Source organism: Vanacampus margaritifer, chromosome 10 (assembly GCF_051991255.1).
Source record: "Vanacampus margaritifer isolate UIUO_Vmar chromosome 10, RoL_Vmar_1.0, whole genome shotgun sequence".
In the NCBI taxonomy this organism is placed as follows: domain Eukaryota; kingdom Metazoa; phylum Chordata; class Actinopteri; order Syngnathiformes; family Syngnathidae; genus Vanacampus; species Vanacampus margaritifer.
The window spans coordinates 23413723-23436354 of NC_135441.1; the positions used below are offsets into that span (position 1 = coordinate 23413723).

Below are 22632 nucleotides of genomic sequence, written 5' to 3' on the forward strand. Positions count from 1 at the left end.
ATTCTTAGAAGGGCACATTGAAGACACTTGACAACATAGTGGACAGTCTTCTCATCTGCGTCTTTGTCTGTAAAAAGACTAAAAGTCCGTCTATCTCAAAGTCCAAGTCAGCGTCCGTATCTCTCGAGTTATTCTGGTATTTCCAAAGTGCTTGTGGGCCCATCTCCGGTCAATTAGGGCCATTCTCCCATAGGATTGTCATGTTTCTTTAGGCTTCTTGTTAGGCTGTCGTGCAAGCTAAAGAGCCCCTAAGGTCACGCTGGTGTTTCTGTCTGTCATCATTTTTCTCAGACCGCTCATTCCCCCATCGGCGCATAGTTTTGTGTCATGCACCGCCTAGTCGTCAGTGCATACAACTGTTTTTCGAAAACTATGGCAAGGAGGCAATTTTGGGTTTGTTGGAAACACTACATTTTAGCATGTTGAGTTTTTTTTTTTTCTTTCTCCTCTCTTGTTTGGGAACTACTTTGTTGGGGGACACATTAGGCGAAGATATCAAGTTTTATAATAACTGGGTTGTTTTTAACTTATTGCCCTAAGAATTTGTTGCCTGTCAGACTGTTTAGTCTGCTTACGAAAGTAAATTCTGTAGAATAAATTTGACTCTATTTAGAGTGGGACTAATTTTTAGAGTAATATTTACACTTGGAAGAGATTAAAATAAAGAATTGGGGGAGAAAAGTCACTCAAAAGGGCTGAGGAACAAGCCGAGAGAGCCGATCTACTCCCTGAGCCACGCAACTCCTGCTGTGTGTTAGTATATCGCTTGTGTCAGCTGGAATCATCAAACACCAAGACCCCCAAAAAATGTGGGGGTCTCCTCTTGGATATAAGCAAACTGTAGGAGGGGCATAGCTCAGGTGGTAGTGTGGCAGTCTCCCAAATTGAAAGTCGTGAGTTCGTTTCTCAACCCTTGAGTGGCTTTTATTTTATTTTTTTCCTCAATTCTTAATTTTACTCTCTTCCAAGTGTAAATATTACTATAAAATTGATTATTCGGTCCCACTCTAAATAGTCAAATTTAGTCTAAATAGAGTCAGATTTACTCTAAATAGAGTCAAATTTATTCTACAGAATGTACTGAGTACGGGATTGTATATTAGTTTAAGCAAATTCAACCCAAATTGGTTTATGTCTAAGATGTGGCAGACATTTTGTAAAAATGAAAGCATCTGAACGACAGATTTGGTTTGGCACACAATCAGCAACGACAACAAGTATCAAAAACGTGAGGTAAAAAAGACAAGGTCAAGAAACAGTGAAGGTTAAGGCCACGTGACGGTGAGGTATAACTGGCGACGAATGAGAAGCTTATATACATGAGGCAATCATTGCGAAACACGGGTGAAGGAACAAGAACGGGTCAACACAGCTAAGACAGTTTTTATTTTCTATGACATGAGGAGTAAAAAACTCAACCACAACTGAGCCACTTTAAACGGAAAGATCATAAAAATACAAAAACATCCGACCCTTTATGCCTTCTTATTCTAAAACGATTTGACATTGAATCTTTGCATTGAAACACGACAGCCCTTGGTACTTTTGTAAGAATTTCATCATTTCAGTGGAGAATATTGGCCTTTTAGTCAAAGCTGTTCAACATCTGAAGGATGTAAACACACGCACATGAACACACGCAATGCATTAAACTAGGACAATGCAGAGATAATGCGCAACGACCAAATAAACACAGTTCATCCATATCTGGGTCACACCGATAGCCTCAAAAAGCCTGACCACACACCGATCCATCTCTCGCTCACACACATGCACCGCCTTCATGACGCCTTCCTAACGCCTTCCTAACGAACGTAGCAGCCTTCCCTTAATAAGCTTCAATCAGCTAACAGGGCACTTTGAAGTGGCAACAGAATTTAAATAAAACACCGAGGATATGAGAAAGCAAACCAAAGAGAGGTAAAGAGGCTGGGGTGTTACAGCAAGGAGAGGACATGAAAACAACGAAAGAAAATAAGGCTAAAACCTTGTTAAACAAGAACGCTATACCAGCGAGAAATACTTAAATATTTTCCAACTTATGTTGGCCGAAGGGAAACAAGGGGACTAAGACAACCAAGCAAAAATGCACTATAACACATCAGGTGCATCAAAAAACATGAAAAAAATTATGATTTATAATGGGAGTCAATGGGACAAAATTTGGACATTTTTACTCATGTGTACTATAAAAAAAAAAAATATCCACATATAATGAAAATAATAATTTTTAAATTTTGGATGGTGCCATTTTGAAATTCAACATGCTGTGGACAATTGTGTGCAATTTCAGACCACTCAGTGATTGTTTTCATATGCTTTCTATTTGATATTAATTTTAATATAAAGCAAAAAGCCAAAAATTGGACACTTTCCTTATGAGGGCTTATAGTGTTGCCTCCATGAGAGGGAAACACTTGAGGGTCGTGAAGAGAATATTAGAGAACACTCTCAGCAGCACAGGATATGGTGCCAGTGTGTCATGGAACAAGATGCCATCCAACTCAATTACACAAAGCACAAAGATCATGCAATGTGTTCAAAAACTGTGCCAAAATCTTGGTAGTTAGCATTTTACTTGATTTGGGTCACAGCTTGCCTATTAGAAGTCGACGGTGGGTCCCGAAGACAGACCCATTGAGAACCACTGCCCTAAAGGAGAAAGGAAATGAAAGGCTAGGGAATGCGAAACAGGAAACAAAAACCAAGGTAGAAAGAAAGTAGTAGACGAGAGTGGAAAAGGTGCAGAGAGGGAGCTGCCAAAACAATTTCTGGTATATACAGAAAAAGGAAATGCTTGCGGCAGCCAAACAAACAAATACAGCAAAAAGGAGAAAACGGATACTCAATGCTCAAGACCAATTCCACACATGCACAGTTTGTAGGCTAGAGGATACATAATCTCACTGGGGTAAGGGTTAAGGGAAAACAAGCGCATAAAATGTGTATATATTCTCACGCAGTGCACGTAGGTAGAGGTGGGTGGAGGTGAGCTCAGGTAGATAAGAGATGACGGGAGATGAATGTTGGAGCTGGGGAGGAAAGAAAAGAAAGAGAGAGAGCAGATAGAGAAAATCTGATCAGTTCCTGGCGCGTCACACTCGGCCTTATCAGCCATAACGAATTGAGAAAAGACTTTTATCTTCCCTGTTCATATTTGAAACGCTCCACTGTTTCCATCGTCGAACAATATGAGCGTTCGATATGAATCGCCACCCAGCTAAGAGCATTCAAATATATTTAATAACTTGTATTAAAATATTGAATACATTTATTCCCCCCAACTCCATCCATCACTTGTCATCTCTAAGGGAAGGTTGGATTTCAAAGTCAGAGACAAAACGCTATGACACGTGTCTCACTTAAGATCTGGACTCAAATTGTGTACATTAATGTTGTACATATTAACAGCACGCAATAGCATTACTTCTCATCAGATTCAAAGTCAGCCAAAGAAAAAGTAAATACAAATATTTTAATACTGGACTTAGAGCAAAACTATTTTGCTTGCAAATAAGTTTGTAAATTTATTATTATATTAATATTGTATGTAGACAGTATCTAGCTAGTTAGCAAGCTAGCCAGATAGCTAGCTAGCTCTTGCTTTATCTCTAGCTAGCTAGCTAAATACTAGCTAGATAGATAACTATCTGTAGCTATTGTAGCTATATCTATAGCTTGCTAGCCGTTGTAATGCCTGTTTATTAAAAAAAAAAACATTTAGCAGTTTTACTTCCTAATTGCGACGTCCTGTTGCATTGTGTTTGTTTGTTTGTTTGTTTGTTTTAACCTGTTCGTAGCGCATCAAGCTAGTTACAACAGTAGCAGCTCAAACAGCAATTTACCACTTGAAGTCATACTGTATAATACAAGTATGAGTCATGGTGAAAAGTTTTCAAATGTTAACCTCGCAAAATAGGGATTTTTATTATTATTATATTTTCAGTTGAAGAGGGCATTATTTGTTTTTCTCCCTTGAGCTAAGAGAAGGCAAACGTGTGAAAATCTGAAACCGGCTTCATCTCAGGGAGTAGCTCGAAAAGGCCTGCAGAGTTGTCAGTTTGCATGATGTGTTTCACTTTCAATACAAAGAAATAGCTTGGTTGTACTTGGGTAAGGATCGATAGATGCCATCTTTCCCCCCTTCCGTCTGCAGATACATTGGTTTGTACTGTATATATTTATATTTTAGGATCGAAATGTTTCATGTAGTTTCACTATACACAGAAGTTGTCATCCCATGGTGGAAAATGCCTTTTGCTGGAAATAAAAACTTTGCATGAAAGAGAAAACGGTATATTTTAAAGTAATAAAAGTTTGGCCTTTCTCTTTCCCGGGTACATTCAGAGACAACCGCTCTGCACTTGCACTTTGATATGCTTGTTACAGAGAATTTTTTTTACCGGAGATTCCTGGAAATAAACTCATTAGAGCTGAAGAGGGAGATTTACTCTGAAGTCGATCGTGACTTCGGGAGGTAGAGTGCTGCACATGGAGATAAGCTTTGGTGAATTAAGCGGAACACTTCATTGGCAAGATGTTAACATGGAAATAAAATTGTGTGAATGCCAAAAGAGCTACTCTTGGGTCAAAGTGCTGAGTCATGTGCTGCTTCTTAGTGGGATTCGGACTGTTGGGTGCAGCTTTTATTCATTGGATACGGTTCAAACTGAGGTTGTTTCTAATTGTATTCGAGTTGATCACATAGTAACAACATCAGAGAAATCAGACAGACCAATATTTAGTGGCGTGTGTTACGTTAATTCTTTTTCTCAGGTTCTTCCAAGATGGGAAACGCAACTAATTGAAATTCCTATTACCTGCTACGCATTAATTGCTAATGTGTCGTGTTGGGTTTTCTATACTTCTGCGGGTTATGCCCCATGTGTAAGACAACCGCTTTATCATGCCTTTAACATCCGGCAATTTAGCAAGACAGCAAGTGTGCTGTAATTAATTGAGCTGGCAACTCATCACACTTTGTTTATCCTGCTGCTCTTCTCTGCATATTTATCAGATTGGATATGGGTGTTGTGTTGTGTTATTTGTTCTCGATAGAAAGGAAAAAAAAGATGCAACAGTATGAGTAAAACACTCCAAGGTCAGCAAAAAAAAGGGAAACAACAAAGCATGCACACAGCATCCAACATGAACAGTGTCCAGGCTGTAACAACTAACAACCCTTCAATCCGGACTTGGAAGATAACAAATTGTAATACAAGAGGGGTTTGTCAGCCTCATTCTTTTTAAAGACAAATCTCTGCTCTCAGATGGGCACTGACTGAGGCTACTTAAAACATATTGCCTCGTTTTAGTTGTCGTCAAAGTCTGAATGTTCCCTTATTTTTATTTTTATTTTCCAGACCATAGAATGCTCTACTTACAATGGCGAATTAGGACCACATATAAATATATATATATATATATATATATATATATATATATATATATATATATATTATTTTTTTTTTTATTTTTTTTTTTTTTTTTTTTGAGGGCGGGGGCAATATTCCGAGAAAAAAAACTCGTAAATTTGCCATTTTATAAATGCTCTACTTACGATGGCGAATTAGGACCACATATAAATATATATATATATATATATATATATATTTATTTTATTTATTTATTTATTTTTTTTAGAGGGCGGGGGCAATATTCCGAGCAAAAAAAACTCGTAGATTTGCCATTTTATAAAGCGGCAAATATGCGACTTTATAAAGTGACAGATTTGCGAGAAAAAAAAAACGTTCAAAAGTTACGAGGACTACACGTAACGTACTACTTGACTGTTTGTGCTAATACTTTTCGGTCGGGTTTCCAAATAAGGAGTGAGTGATTGCTTTAGCAGAGATTAACCATATCATGTTGTGTACGGCCACTAGCCAGGGACAAAGACGCCTTACTTTGTACGATCAAACATTTAAGTTAATTTGTTAAAATGTATATTTACTTGTACATTTATGTTTCCAGAATTATTATTTACACATTCATACATTTTGGTATTTTTTTTATACAAGTATCTAAGTTGATGTGTCGAATCTGCTGCTCTCCGTCATTTACTAGCATTTACCTAAAGTATGTTAGCATCTGATTGATTAGTGTTAGGCAGCTGATGGCTCTAGCTGCGGTGAATGACGAGTAAAGTTTAAATTTAAGAATGAATCTGTCTCCATCCTGTTGTTTCATTTTATAAACAGTGTCCCATTAACCACCATCGTACCTACTTTTGTGAAATTTAGTTGAATATGCCAAATACGAGACTTGTTTTCCTTCTTCTATTTTCATATTTCTGTTTTCCCTCTGATGAACTTCATGATACCTTTTTACTCTCCTTCCTAAACTCTTCCTCTACTCACATACTCACTGACATACACACTTCCACCCCGCTACAGCGCCCTCCCTGGTGTGGGTGGGTGACGACAAACACCCAAAAGCAAAAGAAAACAAAATGCACAAAAATGACAATGTGGCAGTTACAGTGCAGTGTCAGAAAAACAGGTGAGCTGTGATTGGTTGTTACCTGAGCTCCTGAGCAACTCTGATGTCATCTTCAGTCGACAGCAAGTGGCAAAATGGCCGCACCCTGAGTTGGCTAAAAACGGCTGGTTTTTGCTTCATAACTCATATTCCACAAAATGTCACGTTTAGACTAGTGAGGTCACATATAACATATTATTGTCAAGAAATAGGACAGTAATCAGCAACTGGCCACATGAAGCCCAGAATTTTTATTTTATTTTAATTTTTTTTTTTTTTAAATGTTTCCACTACAGTACCTAAGCAGTATGAAGTCGTAATAATCCGACAAAAATTGCTTACTAGCGCTTTTATCAGACTTCTCGATCAAAGAAGAATTAATTAAGTCCGTAATGCCTCTGATGAGCCAATTTTGTTGCAGTGTGAAAGGGGCTCTTCTTCTTTTCTTTTTTTGGTTGATTTGGGTTTACCACAGGAACAAAAGTTTTGTGCTACTGCGAGCGATATCAATTGGATGATACATTATGTTTTGAAGTATGAAGCAGAACGTTTTGGATGTCAACAGCTTTATATATTAATCCATTATAGCCCAATTTTTAGACAACATTGGCCAATTATATGGGAGCTGTGTCCGTTCCTTATATTTATACCGTTATTCCTTTCTAAACCTGCGCGCTACATCATTTTATTTTTATCGTGGCCATTCATCCTGAAGGCCAAATTGCCCGTTTGCAAGGCTTTCATTGTTATTTGTATCACCATTCTAGCCATTTGTGTTCCACATCTCGCAAGCAACAAAAGAATGTCTACTCTAACTCCCATTTATCTCAGCCACTGGAGGCATGCGCGCGCCAAACACAATAATAAACAATACATGAAAAGAACATACTTGAGAAAGGCATGCGCGGGTTGACAAAAGAGGGCAGCGGCAGAATGGCATTGATCAAAGAAAAATGCACTGAAATTTTCAATTTGCGTTTGAAGTCGTCAGTGAGTGGGCTCCACATTTGCAATGTAACCGTAATGACAAGGATGATTTTTATGATATCGCTGATTAAGAATGAATGCGGGGAATAAGATCAAATTAAAGGTCTGTAATTCTGTCTGATGTTTTATTCCGATCTGACGCTCAGATCAGAGGGAGGAAATTTCCCTTTTCCTCTAATTTTCGTGCGTTGCTGTGTGCGCGTCTTCTTTTAAAGCGCAGCTGAGTGTAACTGTTGTTTGGCGATGTTAATATTAGTCTCATGGTTTCGATAAAAGAAACATTGGGAGGGGGGGGGGAATAAAGAAAATGAGTCACGGGGGGGGGAAAGGCAAAGAAACGAGGGAAGCGGCAGACAGACAAGGAATTGAGAGAAACGGCAATAAAAGACCAGAAGAGAAATGTAGATGAGAAAAGAAAAGAGAGGAGCAAATGAAGAAAACATAGAGGAGGGACATGAGCCAGTGTGTAATGCATAATGCACAAGTCTGGTTCCAGGCTTAACGTTGCCTGGAGTGAATCCCATGGAGACCACCAGCTGGGCATGATGCACACATACAAACAAAAAACATATGCCGCACTTGCTGAATTTCAAACTGTTTTTTCAAGACCTCTCACTCCTGCTCGCGTTTAATCCTACGTCAAACGTATCATATTAAACGCAAGGCATTTTGAGCCCTCTATTTCATGAGTATAATATTTTTTCCCCTATTAAAAACCTGACGTATATGGTCTGACACATGCATTGAACGGATAATCCATTAGAGGGCAGTATCACCCATCTTAGTGAGCTCGCCCCAAATGAGAAAGGAGAGACACTTTTACTTATTAATAGTGGGAAATGTTCTTTCAATTTTTTTGGAAATACAAATTTGAAATGTCTGTTTATTATTAACTCATTCACTCCCAGCCATTTTCACGTAAACAATCCCCTTCACTCCCGGCTGTTTTACTGGATTTTGACTGATTTTGCAAAGCTCACGGAATATTGTGTTCTATTGCTATAAAAACACGAAACCTACCAAAAGGAAGAGTAGAGTCTCTTCTTTCATCAGGCAAAAAAAGTATATTTTTATCTGTTTCCGTTTTGCAGCAATTAGCATTAGAATATAGCTAAATTTCATCATTATTCATAAAACTATTTAGAAAGCCCTGGTTGATCTCTTTTGCTCTGCTGCCACCTGCTGTCCGTTTGTGTAATAACTACCATTTCTTCAAACGTTCTTTGCAGTTGAGAGGCTGCATCAAAGCCTTCTGTATGCTCTAACATTAAAAAAAAACAACTTTAAAAAACATATAAATACGTCTTTGGGACACTTAAAGCATTTAAAATAGACCAAATTCATACATTTTGGGAGCATATGAGTTATGTTTTTGGCAGTTATAAATGTACGAATTTAAGGCGTTGTGTATCAAATATGTAAGTCATATGTGGAAGTTGACTTTTAAAAAAAATTTTTTTTTTTGTTTGTTGAAAAGGACTAATAAATATTCTATTTTCAAAGAATCCGAATTTTCTCATATTTCAGGGTTCAGGCTTTATAGGGTTGAAGACAAGTTATAGATATTTTTGTAGCAGCCTATTCTCAGACTGAGATTTTATAAAGACTACATTTTGCAGGGTCACATTTTACAGCAGTACTCGATTATTTAGGTATTTTTTTCCCCACAATGCAAAATTTTCCCATATTGCTCTTGGTAGAAACCTACAAAATGGAGAAGAAGCAGCTTTTGGCTTGTCCATGTTATTTAGAGCGGCTGCGTATTTGCTCATTTCTTAACTTCATCCATGCCACCCTCGATATTTTTTTGCAGTTTCCTGTTTTCGGTTTTGTTAGAGCTCACCTACTGTTTGTTGACTTTGTCATGTCAAATTTTAAAAAAAAATGTACTGTTCTGTAAAAAAACAAGTGTGATATTGAATAGATTTTTCTGCCACTAGATGGCATAATTACATTTGTAAGACTGGTGAAGGCTCAGTGCATTTTTCTTTTCATATTAACAGATATCTAATCTTTAACATGAAGTAACTTGTAAAAAAACATCTGAAGATCACTGCTTGGAGGTCCACTGCTGGACAGACGGACATCGTACGCGGTGCGGCACTAACATGAAACATTTGTGTTTGAAATCATAGTTGACATCTGAGCCTGTAGTTTGCTGATCTTGTTCTTTGAAAACTGATGTCTGTCAGGCTTCCTGATCAAAACTTCACCCTGAAGAAGACAATCCTTTGAAACTCGACTTTGAACTCGAGTCATAGCCTTCAGTTCCAAACAAGCACAACCTAGCCGAGTAGTTTATTGCTATGTTTTCTTGCACAACTGTTAAGACATGAACCAATCTTGTGCTATTTGTACATCCATTAATGAACACGTTAAGGGGGCGGATCTTATACTGAACCACTCGCTGTTTTCACCGATAATAATAAACAAGCACTGGAAGCGCTGTGTCTCTCCTCTGTTGTTTTTTCTCTACCTGCTTCAGAGGTATTCCCAGCTTCCCAGCCGCTTTTAGAATACAACATTAAGATAAATCACAGTGGAGCGCTAATGAGAGCAGAAGAACCATCCCAAATAGCTGAAAAATGATCATGTGCCTTAGCCACAGGCGTAACATCCAAATTGTCTGAGGAATAAATGTATGTGGAAGGCAGAGAGTTAGTCTATTTCTGTCCTGACGATCTTTTAGTCTTTAGACTCTCTTCAAGACACTAAAATAGTTTTGCTTCATGCTTGTAATACGTTATTATGCCTAATGGAAGATGTGGGTTGAGGCAAAGCTTGCCATACAAAAGACCCAAAATAAAATTGTGAGACATGTGAAGACACATAAAAACACATCCGACAGTAATTCTGTCTTTGTGGTATTCCAGTCGTTATTTTTTGGGGGTCCTCCAACAGTGTTAATATTTATACATAATATATGATGATATGTGCACTCTTTATAACTCATTCACTGCCATTGACGACTATAGACGTCAAAAATTCATTTGAACTATTTCAATTAGTTCAACATTTTTTTCCCACTTTTGTTAACAAGAGTATTAAAACCTAGATTTTTTATTTTTTTCCGAAATACAGATATAACGTGTGATTAATCGTGAGTTAACTATATAAGTCATGCGATTAATTACAATAAAACATTTTAATCGCCTGATGCGACTTAAAGATTATAAAAAATTTGGGGCGTCAGGCGATAACATTTTTTAATCGTAATTAATCGCTTGACTTCCCTATTTAACTCACAATTAATCACAAATATCTGTTCTAAATGGACAATAAAAAGATAGGTTTTCATACTCTTGTTAAAAGTAGAAAAATGTTACTAATAGAAAAAGTTTAAATGAATTTTCGACGTCTATAGCCGTCAATGGCAGTGAATGAGTTAACAGAATTTTAGTTTATTTGTTAAAATGTAATCATGGTGGTGTTAACTTGTTCCTTGCTAATTTCTGTTCAATATTAAAAATAGCTTCATTATATTAGATGGTAAAGAAACACTCAATCCTACGTACACTAAAACCACTGGATCTCGATATTGACTTTAAGGCCAGACTGTGTGAAAGTGACCACTAGATGTCGCTATAGCATAGAATGACCGAGCGAGCCGGAATTAGCCGGAGTAGCTAACAAGAGCGGCCAGAAGATGTTAGTCGGCACTGTAGGCTGGAGTGGCTAACGAGCAGCTAACGTCAGGAGCTAGTAAAAAAAAAAAAACATAACATAAAAGCTTTCAAAGCAGAAGATGACAAGCGGAAATCAGCGACGGGCACCTGCAACTTTATGGAAATATTCAACAAAGCATGGAAGAATGTTATATTAATGGAACATTAAGCCTTAATATTTCATTTCAGTGCTGTTCAAACATGAAACAGACCGCAAAACCAGTTTGTTAAATGCAGTGGCTCAGTTACAAGCCTGAATTTTCAGATAAATAAATACATTTTCATTCAAATCTTACAGTGTACATGTACAAGTTTACTGATTAGTATTTTCTAAATTTGAGTTTTAAAAAATCGCAATACAGACGCTCCCCACCTTACGAACGAGTTACGTTCCGGACGATCGTTCGTAAGGTGAATTTGTTCGTAAGTTGCTTCAGTGCTATATTTTGTATTATAATTTATGTTTAAAGCCTATATAAGTATATTGAAGGTTTATATAAGTATGTTTAAGGCTTGTACAAGTAACCTGCATTGGTTTGTACTGAAAAAAACTTTTAATAAAATGGAGAGAATACGTACAGTACTGTACTGTACTACGTACATGTACGTAATAAGATAAATAAAATGAAGTTTAACTTACTTTTGGAAGATGTACTCGATGCTTAAGGAGATGATAGAGGAGGATTTTATATCATGAGAGATTCTTCGTCGTCGCTGGAATCGGCTTCAAAAGTTATTTCCTGCTTCATGGGGACCGGCGTTTCTTCCTCCTCCTCCTCCTCGACACGTTGCTCAGCCTCCAATGAGCTCTCACAGCGCCAATCGTCGGTATTAGTGGCAGAAAGAAGTACTACGCCCAATACAAAATCTAACTTACAGCATTTCTTTCCAAACATTTTTCGACATACTGTACGCGCAGAAATGTTCGTATGTACCGTTGTTCGTAACTCGAATGTTCGTAAGTAGGGGAGCGTCTGTAGTCAATTTATAGATTGGTATCGGGATTAATCGGTTATCGAATGGAATCGTGACTTATGAATTGTGATACGAATCGAATCACCAGGTACTAGGCAATTCACACCCCTAATATATATATATATATATATATATAAATACACACTGGGGGCTATAAATATACAGGTTATGGGTATGTATTCATTGTACTAAAAATATGCCTGACAAGGCCCCAATTATCTTGTAAAGATGAAAGAGCACTCAGCAGCTAGAACCCGGTGTCAAAACTGAGTCTAAAAGCAAATAAGAGAGCAGTCATTTCAATACCAAACAGATGCTTATGCGCGTGTGTTCCTTGTAACAACACCATTTTTCAACAAACCCTCGCCATTGTCACACTGAAGCCATCTTGATGAAATTATCCTGGAGCCGTCTGTTATTGTGGTTTGGGTGTCCCGATTGATCGTAAGACTTCATCTTTTGACTGTGCTTTTTGCTCCTGGCAGGTTAACCTGAGGCAAACGAGCCTCGGGGATAGTCGGGATGTAGAGACGATGTCTCTCAGCTGGTCTGGAAACGCCTCGGGAGCCCGTTCTAAGAGATAGATGAAGAGATTGGAAAGAGGTAAGATTAGCTTGTTGTTGTTTTTTTAAATATATATTTTTGGTTTCAGGTTTTAGGGTATAATTTCTATTTCAGGTAGTGTAAATTGAGACAAATGTACTAATTAAGAGGCCCATTTAAGAGAAAAAAAATACTTTTTTTTTTTTAAGTAGAAGTCATCTAAATAATAAAATGTACCAATGAAATGTTCCTAAATTAAATATAAACTCGACTTGTACAGAAACCATTACGACGATACTAGAGTGTTATTTAGCGTCACAGAATATACAGAAAAGGTCGTTTTATTTTTGCCATAGCATACTTGTTTCCTCTGCAAAGGTATGTATTTCGTTTTCCTCGCGATACGCATTGCAGAGCAAATTTCAAATGAAGTGTTAAATGAATCTATGGAAAAGTCAAGGCTTTTTAATCTTGCAATTGGGTGCTTGTTTATCAGTACCAAAAAGCTATGCGTGATGCTGAAGCAAAGCATTAAAAAGGTGCTTTATACTCACTACGAAACATTAAATCGGAGCCTGAATGGCATTCTAAATTTTATGGTCAGTTTATGGTAATTTTTAGCCATTTATGTGTCATACTTTCACGGAACCACACATTAATACTACAAAGTACAATGTATTAGTGCAAGACTTTATTCACAGAAAAATAACGAGCTTCCCTGAGCATTTTTTTTTTTTTCAGATAAAATATTATGTCAATTTCAACTTTTTGCATAATCCACCGTCTGCATTTAACTCATTCACTCCCAACCATTTTCACTGAAGCAACCCCATTCTTTCCCGTCTGTTTTACTGTTTTTTGACTCATTTTGCAAGTCCCACAGAATATTCTGTTCTACTGCTATAAAAACATGCAACCGACCAAAAGAAAGATTAGAGTCTCTTCTTTTTTGTATTTGTATCTGTTAACCTTTTGCAGCAATTAGCATCAGAATATAGCTAAGTTGCATCATTATTCACAAATCAGTTTAAAACTGTGGGTAAATGAGCTCTTCTTCTTTCTTTTTTTTGCTACATGGCCCTGGTTGATCTCTTATACTCTGCTGGCACCTGCTGGCTGTTTTTGTAATAACTACCATTTCTTCAAGCATTCTCTTCAGTTCAGAGGCTGCATCAAAACCTTCTGTATGCTCTAGCATTAAAAAAAAAAAAAAAAAAAAGCATAAAAAACATATAAATATGTCATTGGGAGCATGGTGATATTTAAAATGAGCAAATGAGTTAAGGTGGTTTTATTGTTATTTTTTAAGAGCGGAAATATTATTTACATGCTGACTACCCAAAAATCGAGGAAAGTACTTGACTTTTTGCTTTACCAGCCAGCTGGTTGTCAAAATAAATACATGTATGTGTTAAAACTATTAAATCACTTTGCATATCCTTACTTTGGACACCCCTGGCATAAACTATTTTCTTTCTTTTTTCCCTTTTTTCTTTTTTTTTTTTTTTATTAAAATGTACATTTATAGCTAATTTTGTTAGGGGCCGATTTTTCTCTCTGTGTGTATTTCTTATCCTTCTGAATTTACAATCCTAAACTTATGTCAAAGTTGCATGACTAGGTCTTAATCTCGTAATACCACGTCATAAGAAGGGGGTGACATTTGCAATTAAATTCTCAGGTGCTAATCTCAAACTAGTTAGGCGAGCAAGTGGATCAAATATTTCCTTCGCCCTCCTTATTTTATAAAGAGCTCGCGTATCGTTCCATGTTCCACTGGCCCGGTCACTCCTCAAGTACGAGTTGGCGAAAAGTCAATTACGTGAGTACAGCACGGTAGACTGACTCACTAATCACAAGCCACTTTTTCGGAAACAAATTATTCCCCAGAATGTTCCCAGTCCTTCGACATCATACTTACATACTAGCTTTTCTGCTTAATGGCCATCTTAAGCCATACGGAGTTAATAAACGGCCGCTTTGCTCCTCCATCATCACACGCAAAATGTTGGAAAAATTGGCAGCATGAGGAAATGCAGGCCTAATTTGTTTCTCCTCACCCGTGTCAATGGGATTGTTTAGATACATTTTTCCGCTCGCCCTCTCAAGTACAAACACACAAATCTGCCTCACTGCAGCAGCTGCTGGGCTTGCATCTTATTCAGTGCGGTATTGATTTCGCTCCTGGCATCTTGCCCTGCACTACCCTCATTATTATGCCAACTCTGCCCAGAGTGGAGAAGAGCCAACAACACCGCTGGGTGAGAAATAGTATCTGTTGAAGAAAAAAAAAAAAAAAAAAAGGAACAAATTTCTATTTTGTACTTACTGCTCACCATCCATCCATTTTCTTAACCGCTTGTCCTCACAAAGGTCGCGGGGGTTGCTTAGACCTTGAACTGGTTGCCTTAAACAGTTCTTGATAATAATATGTTATATGTGACCTCATTGGTCTAAACATGACATTCTGATTCATATAACATTTGTGGAAAAAGAGTCATGAAGCAAAATCAAGCCATTTTTATCCATCTCAGCTGGCGACCATTTTGCCGCTTTGAAAATCAGAGCTCACCTTTTTTCTGAAACTGAGCTATGATTGGTTGTTATCCGAGACCTGAGCAACTGTGATGTAAAGTGGCAAAATGGCCGCCCCCTGAGATGGATAAAAACGGCAGGATTTTGCTGCTTAACTCATATTCCACTGACATAATAGTATCGACAATACTATATTTAGACCAGTGGGAGTGCATAAAACATATTATTGGCAACAACAACAAAATTGGGAGGGTGGCTCCCAAAAACATATAAATACATTCTATTTTCGATATTACCATGCTCCCAAAGACGTATTTATATGTTTTTTATTTTATTTTTTATTTTTTTATGCTAGAGCATACAGACGGTTTTGATGCAGCCTCTGAACTGAAGAGAATGCTTGAAGACATGGTAGTTATTACAAAAATGGCCAGCAGGAGTCAGCAGAGTATAAGAGATCAACCAGGGCTTTCTAAATAGTTTTATGAATAATGATGAAATTTAGCTATATTCCAATGCTAATTGCTGCAAAACGGAAACAGATAGAAATATACTTTTTTTGCCTGATGAAAGAAGAGACTCTACTCTTCCTTTTGGTAGGTTTCGTGTTTTTATAGCAATAGAACACAATATTCCGTGAGCTTTGCAAAATCAGTCAAAATCCAGTAAAACAGCCATGGGCAACCAGGGCCATGTTGAAAAAAAGCTCTTTCCCCAACTGTTTTAAAAAGATTTGTGAATAATGATGAAACTTAACTACATTCTAATGTTAATTATGCTGCACAACAGAAACAGATAGAAAAAAAACATTATATAAATATAATAAAAATATACCCAATATTCTGTGGGCTTTGCAAAATCAGTCAAAACCCAATAAAACAGCTGGGAGCGAAGGGGGTTGCTTCAGTGAAAATGGCTGGGAGTGAATGAGTTAAAGCAAGGTGCGTAAATGTACTAAGTAGCTCCAACTTGGTATCTTGCCAAATCATTCTGTGATGTCGTTCGATATGTGAAGTCTGTGCACATTTTACTGTCATGCAATGACAAAATATTGACAAGTCAGGAAATCTACAATGAAATGATATCGTTACTTGGGAAGTGGCCGAGTTTGAAGTCGATCAAAGGGAAGTGTATTATTTGTATTGTGTTGTTTGACTGTACTGTATGTAGTATAGCAACAATATCCTTTGTTATCTGAGGTTTTGTCATTTAGAGGCCTTCCAGTTTGAAAGAAAATATTACGGGGTTGAAAAGGTTTAGTCAGAAAGCTAAAGTTCTCAAAATGTCACGTAATAGTTTAATTTAAAGCTCGTAAAAATTTTGACAATTTTTGTGTTGAACCTGCCTTTGAATATTAAGCAAATTTAAAACTACTGTATATCACAAGCTTCTTCCCTTCTGGCAAGGATTAGCCATAATGATAAAATAGCTTTTATTGTTCAATGTCGACAGTTTTAGCAGTGGAACATAAATCTTTTTTTTCTTTTTCCCAGGCAACATTTAACGTATATTAAATGTCTTCTGTGTTCTCTGGAGTGATCCATAATCTTTTTTGGCAACCTCACATTCAGGTGACGAAGTACTTCGGTTTTCTGCTTGGTCTACAGTTTCTTCTCACATCCTCAAAACATGCACTGTGGCTTAATTTTAGACTCTAAATTGTTAGCGTTAGGAGCACAGTCGATTGATAAATCGGCCAATTGGGCCAAACTTTCCCCTTAAAACGTTATCATAGAAGAAAAACAAAGTTTACGATGCTGTGAAAGTACCCTGAATGCACCATTTTGCTTGTGTAGCATTAGCAGCTAACAAGTGTGTAGCATATGTTATTCTGGTTATTCTGTTGTCCCTAAGCGTCCTTTAAGCTGTTTAACGGCACCCCAGTTGGAGTTAACTGTAAAACTAAACACACAACAATAAGAATTACATCCAGTGTATATTTAAATTCAAAACATGCTTCGTTTTTAAAACATCGCTAGCCTAGCGCTAATGCTAAAAGTGAAGGGAAGGTCCCATTCAAATGCTAACAGAAAGTTAGCATTGACTGAGTATTCGCACACAATTCTATGCATTAAATATCGGTCGGGCCCTAATTCAGAGTTAACAATAAAGTTTTGTTTGACACCAGCAAGTGTAAAAAGTGAAGGTTTGCTTTTGTTGACGTTTGATGGAATCGAGCTTGCCTTCATCCTCCAGGTCACGTTGGCGCTAAGAATGACATCCGCTGTATATTTAAGTGCAAAACATGCTTTGTTTTTAAAACATCGCTAGCCTAGTGCTAATGCTAAAAGTGAAGGGAAGACCCGATTCAAATGCTAACAGGAAGTTAGCATCGACTTAGGGAGTGTTTTTCCTTCAAATAATGAATATTTACACACAAATGCTGCGGGAAAACAATTTTATGCATTAAATCTATATTTTTAAATAATCAGCAGATTAGTCGGTAATCTGTATTTTTTTTTTTTTCTGCCAAAAATCAGTATTGGCATCGGACCCCAAAAAATGCATTTACAGGCAGATGTGTCAAGTCCAGGTCCAGAAAGTAAAAACCCTGCCACAATTTGGCTTTAGCCACAAGTGGCTTCTACTCAACCGGCAGGTAAACAAACTTGCGGAACTCATTGACCTGCCGGTTGAGTAGAAGCTCTTGTGGCTAAAGCCAAATTGTGGCAGGGTTTTTACTTTCTGGACCTGCATGTGGGACCTCTGGTTCCAGGTTGCATACTGAATACAAGCACTGTTTGAAGTCCGTCCCGGAAAGCAGAGGGGGACTGAATTAATGCGAGGATAGCCGAAAACCACCGCATGCAAAATCACCATCTGCGGGGAGGAAGGATTTGTTAGTCTGTCACAGTACACTGCAGTTCCGTGGCTTAATATACTCTTGTAATACTTTTGAAAGCTGTTAAAAGGCACCAGAGACAAAATAAATAATTTCCACCTAACATGAGGATGAAATATACCCAACAGTTTGCCATTAGTGTCGACTCTGTTTGTGATTTAGCACATTACCTCTCACAGATCACAAAAGTGAAAAGCAATCCGGCGTGCTGTCCAAATTGTTTTAAGGAAATGATATCTTAAAGCCATTATTTAAAGTAGGGCTCGGCAATTCATTGATTCATTTATGTTTATTCGTCATGATGATGGGATTTTTTTAATCCGTTTTTTTTTTCAGCGACTTCTGTCGGTCCGTCCGTCCTCACTGACGTGCTTACGGCGTTGTTGAAGAATGACGTTTTCATATTCTCTACAAAGAAAACAAAACATGTTCCGTGCAAGTTAATTCTGTCGTATGTTTTGTATCAGGAGAAATAAATCAAATCCCAGAAGAGGAAAAGACAAAAATAAACTTCAGCATTCCCACATATGTTATTGTGATTTTTATTCTCCACACTTTTTTGCCATGCAACTCCCACATAATTTTTCCGATTTACACTGTTCGAATTTCAACTTGCTTCGAAAATTCACGCCATCCTGAGTATATATGGTCTGATTCCACATTACTTACAGTATTCACGCAATTTAACGTTAAATAAAAACGTTTCCCTATTCATTTTCAATGGGACTGACATTGAACTTTAGCACAGTTGGTAAAGTGCATTGTCCAATGTCCAGTAACCAGGAGGTCGCGGGGATCGACTCCCTCTTGAAGTTCCTTACCGTTAATGTAGTTTTCTTTGTCTTTTTTTTTTTTTCATTTTCCTGTAACTTATCTTTAGATTTACTTTACAAGCATTTCTCAAGCATTCCCACATTCAGCTTTTATTAACTTTCCGCATTCCCATGCAATTTCTGTAGAAAGTGCACTTTTTCTAGTTAGTATATAATATTTTCATAAAATAAAAATCTGATTTTTTTGTTCCTGTCCATATCGCACTGACCTAGCACAGGGCTTGTTGTGTGTGTGTGTAAGAGACCAGAATTTAAACTCCTTTTTAGGGATGTCTGTTTCTTTTGCAGACAGAACTGGGAAGCCAAGCAGATTCATCTTATGTTACATTAAAATTTTAATCCCGCACTGAGCTTCGAGTGGGACTAACCAAGTATAAGCGTCTCATAGTTCAAACAGCATTCCGTCCAATATCCTTGGACGGGGAGTGCCAACAAGGCTGGTAGAGCAAAAGTTCTTTTAGTCTTTAGCTTAATTTCTGTGTCACTTCAAACTTGTTGAAAAACTTTTTCGCGCCGCTTTGCTACTTTTAATGAGCGCCAGATATTAGACACACTGGTTTTGTGCTGGCGGTGGGAAGACGGAACATGGCTAAATCTCCCCATTCCCTGTTGAAAGCTCTATTTTCACTCTCTACTTTTATCTTGGAGAGCGCCATTATCTTTCTCCCACTCTCTCGTCTCTCCGTCTGCTTCTGTTTCTCACTCGCTTGTCTTGTCCGACGCTCACTCACCTGTCCATTTACTTTCCTTATTTACAGTACCGGTTCCCTGCTCACTCGCCTTTTTTTTTTTTTTTTTCTTGGACCACAAATGTATCCTTCTGTGTTGTCACGGGTTTCTCACCTCTGCTCACCTGCGTGTTTTCATTCGATTTGAAAGGCGTCTGGGTTCCAATTCTGCTCGGTAACAACCTCAGCTCTAAAATGACACGCCACGGTTTAGGTGAACGCTATGGGATTTTTTTAATAGGTTTTAAGTGAACTAATGAAAAAAAAATTGAAAAAAAAATTTGAAAAAAATAATAATAATAATAAAATGACACGCCACTTTGAGCATTGCCTTGAGGACCCACGCAGTCAAGCAGTCGGTGTCTTTTTTGCAAAACACAACCGGGGGGGGAAGCGGAGTCAATTTTCCATCATAAAAAGTTGAGGGGTAATGGAAAAAGAATTGAATTGGAAAAAGCGTTTTGAGTTTGATGTTGTTCGCTTTAATGTGGATCCATCTTAGATGTCAGTAAAAAGTGGACTCGATAACCCAAGCTCTTCATTTCAGTGTTAAACGCGCTAGCTGTATCGATCTTAGCAATTAGCATGGCTTCTGCTTTTCTTATCTGATGATGACTGACTTCAGAACCACTCCACAACGTGTTTATGTGCACTAGTAGGCAGCTGAAGCTTGTTGCTAGCTAGCTAGCTAGCTAGCTAGCTAGCTGCCACGGCGTAAGTAACAGAGCTTTCCCTCAACTTGCGACTACCCACAGTAGGTGACGTGAGCCCTCAGCACAGCAAATTTTTCTAGAACCATCTTTTTTTCTTCTTTTGATTCTCACGTTTGCTATTTGCTGCGTCTTGATGAGGCGCTAAATGCTAATTTCGCCTGGCAAACCGTGATGCTAAACCGCTTATTTGGAGCCTTTTATACTGTATACAAAAAAAAAAAACGACATGTACACGTGTATTCAATGAATTCCGAGGAGTAGTTACATTTATTCTAAACTATTTGGTTACAATTATACTGTCTTCGAGTTGCATCCGGCCCTCTGAGGGCAACCATTATGGTGATGTTGCCCTCGGTGAAAATGAGTTTGACCCCTCATTCCTTATAGTCAAGCATTGCGTTGTGCTATTTCTTCAGTTGCTGAAGTTGTTAAGCATCTCAAATTGAATCATTTAAACCTTTACTCGCCCTTCATGTGCACTCTCAGCAAATAATTCTCGGCAGTCCTAATTGTTTTAATGTGTTTCCCGATCAACACATCAGCTGGGAAGAAATCAACATTTTATCCATCCAAATGGTCTTAATGAGTTGATTTGTATTGGAAACATGTTGAATCTCCTTACAACGATTTATTTGCCCTTAGTTCTAATTAGGCAAATGAAGATTCACAGAGTAGGCTCTTCATTTTTAAGCTTCATTAAAGATCTTGATAGGAAATGTCATTAAATTACAATAAATACAGTCTATGACCTGTTGATGAAATATCATTCGACAAAATCGTAACACGAGTGGAATGTTAATGTTATTTAAATGGCAATATTAGAGCGTCTGCACGTCAGTCAACCTTGTCGTTTTGGATTTAAAAAAAAAACGTTACACCCTTATTCTGCTCAGCTCCATTTTCTCCTCCACATCACAGTTAATTAGGCCACACACCCATTTTTTTGGGACTGTAATCTCACGGAAACATTAATAAACCGTTTCTCCACCACTTTTCTATCTTGTGTGATTCTTTTATGAGCATCCGCGACGTCCACGTTTCAGTCAAATCATTGCGGCTAGCTATTAGCTTGCACTTCACATCCTGCTATCAATTTCAGGCCAATTAATGCCTGAAAAGGATTTTAATTTCAGATGGGAAATGTAATTCTATCAAAATATAATCCATGATTGAGGGCATACACACAAATCAATGACTTTGGGGATGACGCTCTTAAGTGCCACGTCTTTATGTGTAAATTAAGACGATTATATCAGTCGTTGACAACAGTGACCTGTTTAGGTCAAGTTAAGCAAGCATGCTAAAACATTTTCCTATCACCAATAAATGAAATAAAGTTTCGATTTTGCATAATGTTGGTACAAAATCTAAATGACAATTTCGCAACATCCAAATGTAACGGACCAAGGTGAACAATATATTATACTTTGCTTTGATTATGATGCAAGATGATAGAGTGTGTGTGTGTGTGGGGGGGGGGGGTTACGCCAAACATCGCAGAATTAACTTTATTACTGATCATTTCAATGAATATTTAGCACATTCACTCTCACAGGTCATGAAATTGCATGAATAGCAATGAACTAATTATTCACGTTTCATTCTTGTTATTTATTATCCGTTGCCATGAGTAAGAAATTGTGTTAATATGATTTAGTGGAAAAGTTCAGAATTGCATTACAAAGTAAGCATATTCAGACTTGGATTATATTACCAAACACATTTCCAAAAGCAGCAAATTGATGAGCTTGTCGATCGAAATTCTGCAAAAGACAAAAGAAAAGCAAACAAAAAGAACCTCGCTACGTGGTGCTATTCCCAATTGGCAAACTTGGAAACTAAAATAAAGATAACAAAGTTTTAAAAGAAATGGTGCTTTCCTCATCTTTAATTGATTTTTTTTTTTATCATACAGTACATTGTAGAGGACTAAAGATCGGTTGACAAAATACCACAATGATATTGATTCATGATTCACATCAGTCTTTTGCACCGAGATGGTGTCGTGATATTTTTCGACAGTCACAGTCAAGACAAAATGAATCGCCTTCTGCTGTTAATTTCCTCAAGCGCTGTGATCCTGGCGGGGGAGTTCAGATGACTAATACATGGTCGGACAGGTTTAATCCAATCTGTTTTTTCACATCTGGCCTTTGTCGTTTCCTTCTTTCTCTCCTCAACCTGTATGACGCGTTCAATGAGGTTGATTTCTACAATGATTCAGAGGTTTTGTTGAACGCTGTTTGTTATTTTGAAATGTGATGACATCCACCGCACAGGATCTGTCTGCCTGTATCTCAATCGAAACCACCTGCGCCACAACTTAGACCT

General features: G+C 37.6%; 1 long non-coding RNA gene across 1 annotated transcript in view; it reads left to right on the forward strand.

The window, feature by feature from the left end:
- Positions 1 to 18555, forward strand: part of LOC144059481 (uncharacterized) — an 88731-nt gene extending 70176 nt beyond the window's left edge. The window contains exons 2-3 of the long non-coding RNA XR_013295670.1: positions 12593 to 12710; positions 18364 to 18555. This is a non-coding gene — a long non-coding RNA (uncharacterized LOC144059481). The remainder of the gene's footprint in view (positions 1 to 12592; positions 12711 to 18363) is intronic.
- The last annotated feature ends 4077 nt before the right edge of the window (positions 18556 to 22632 follow it).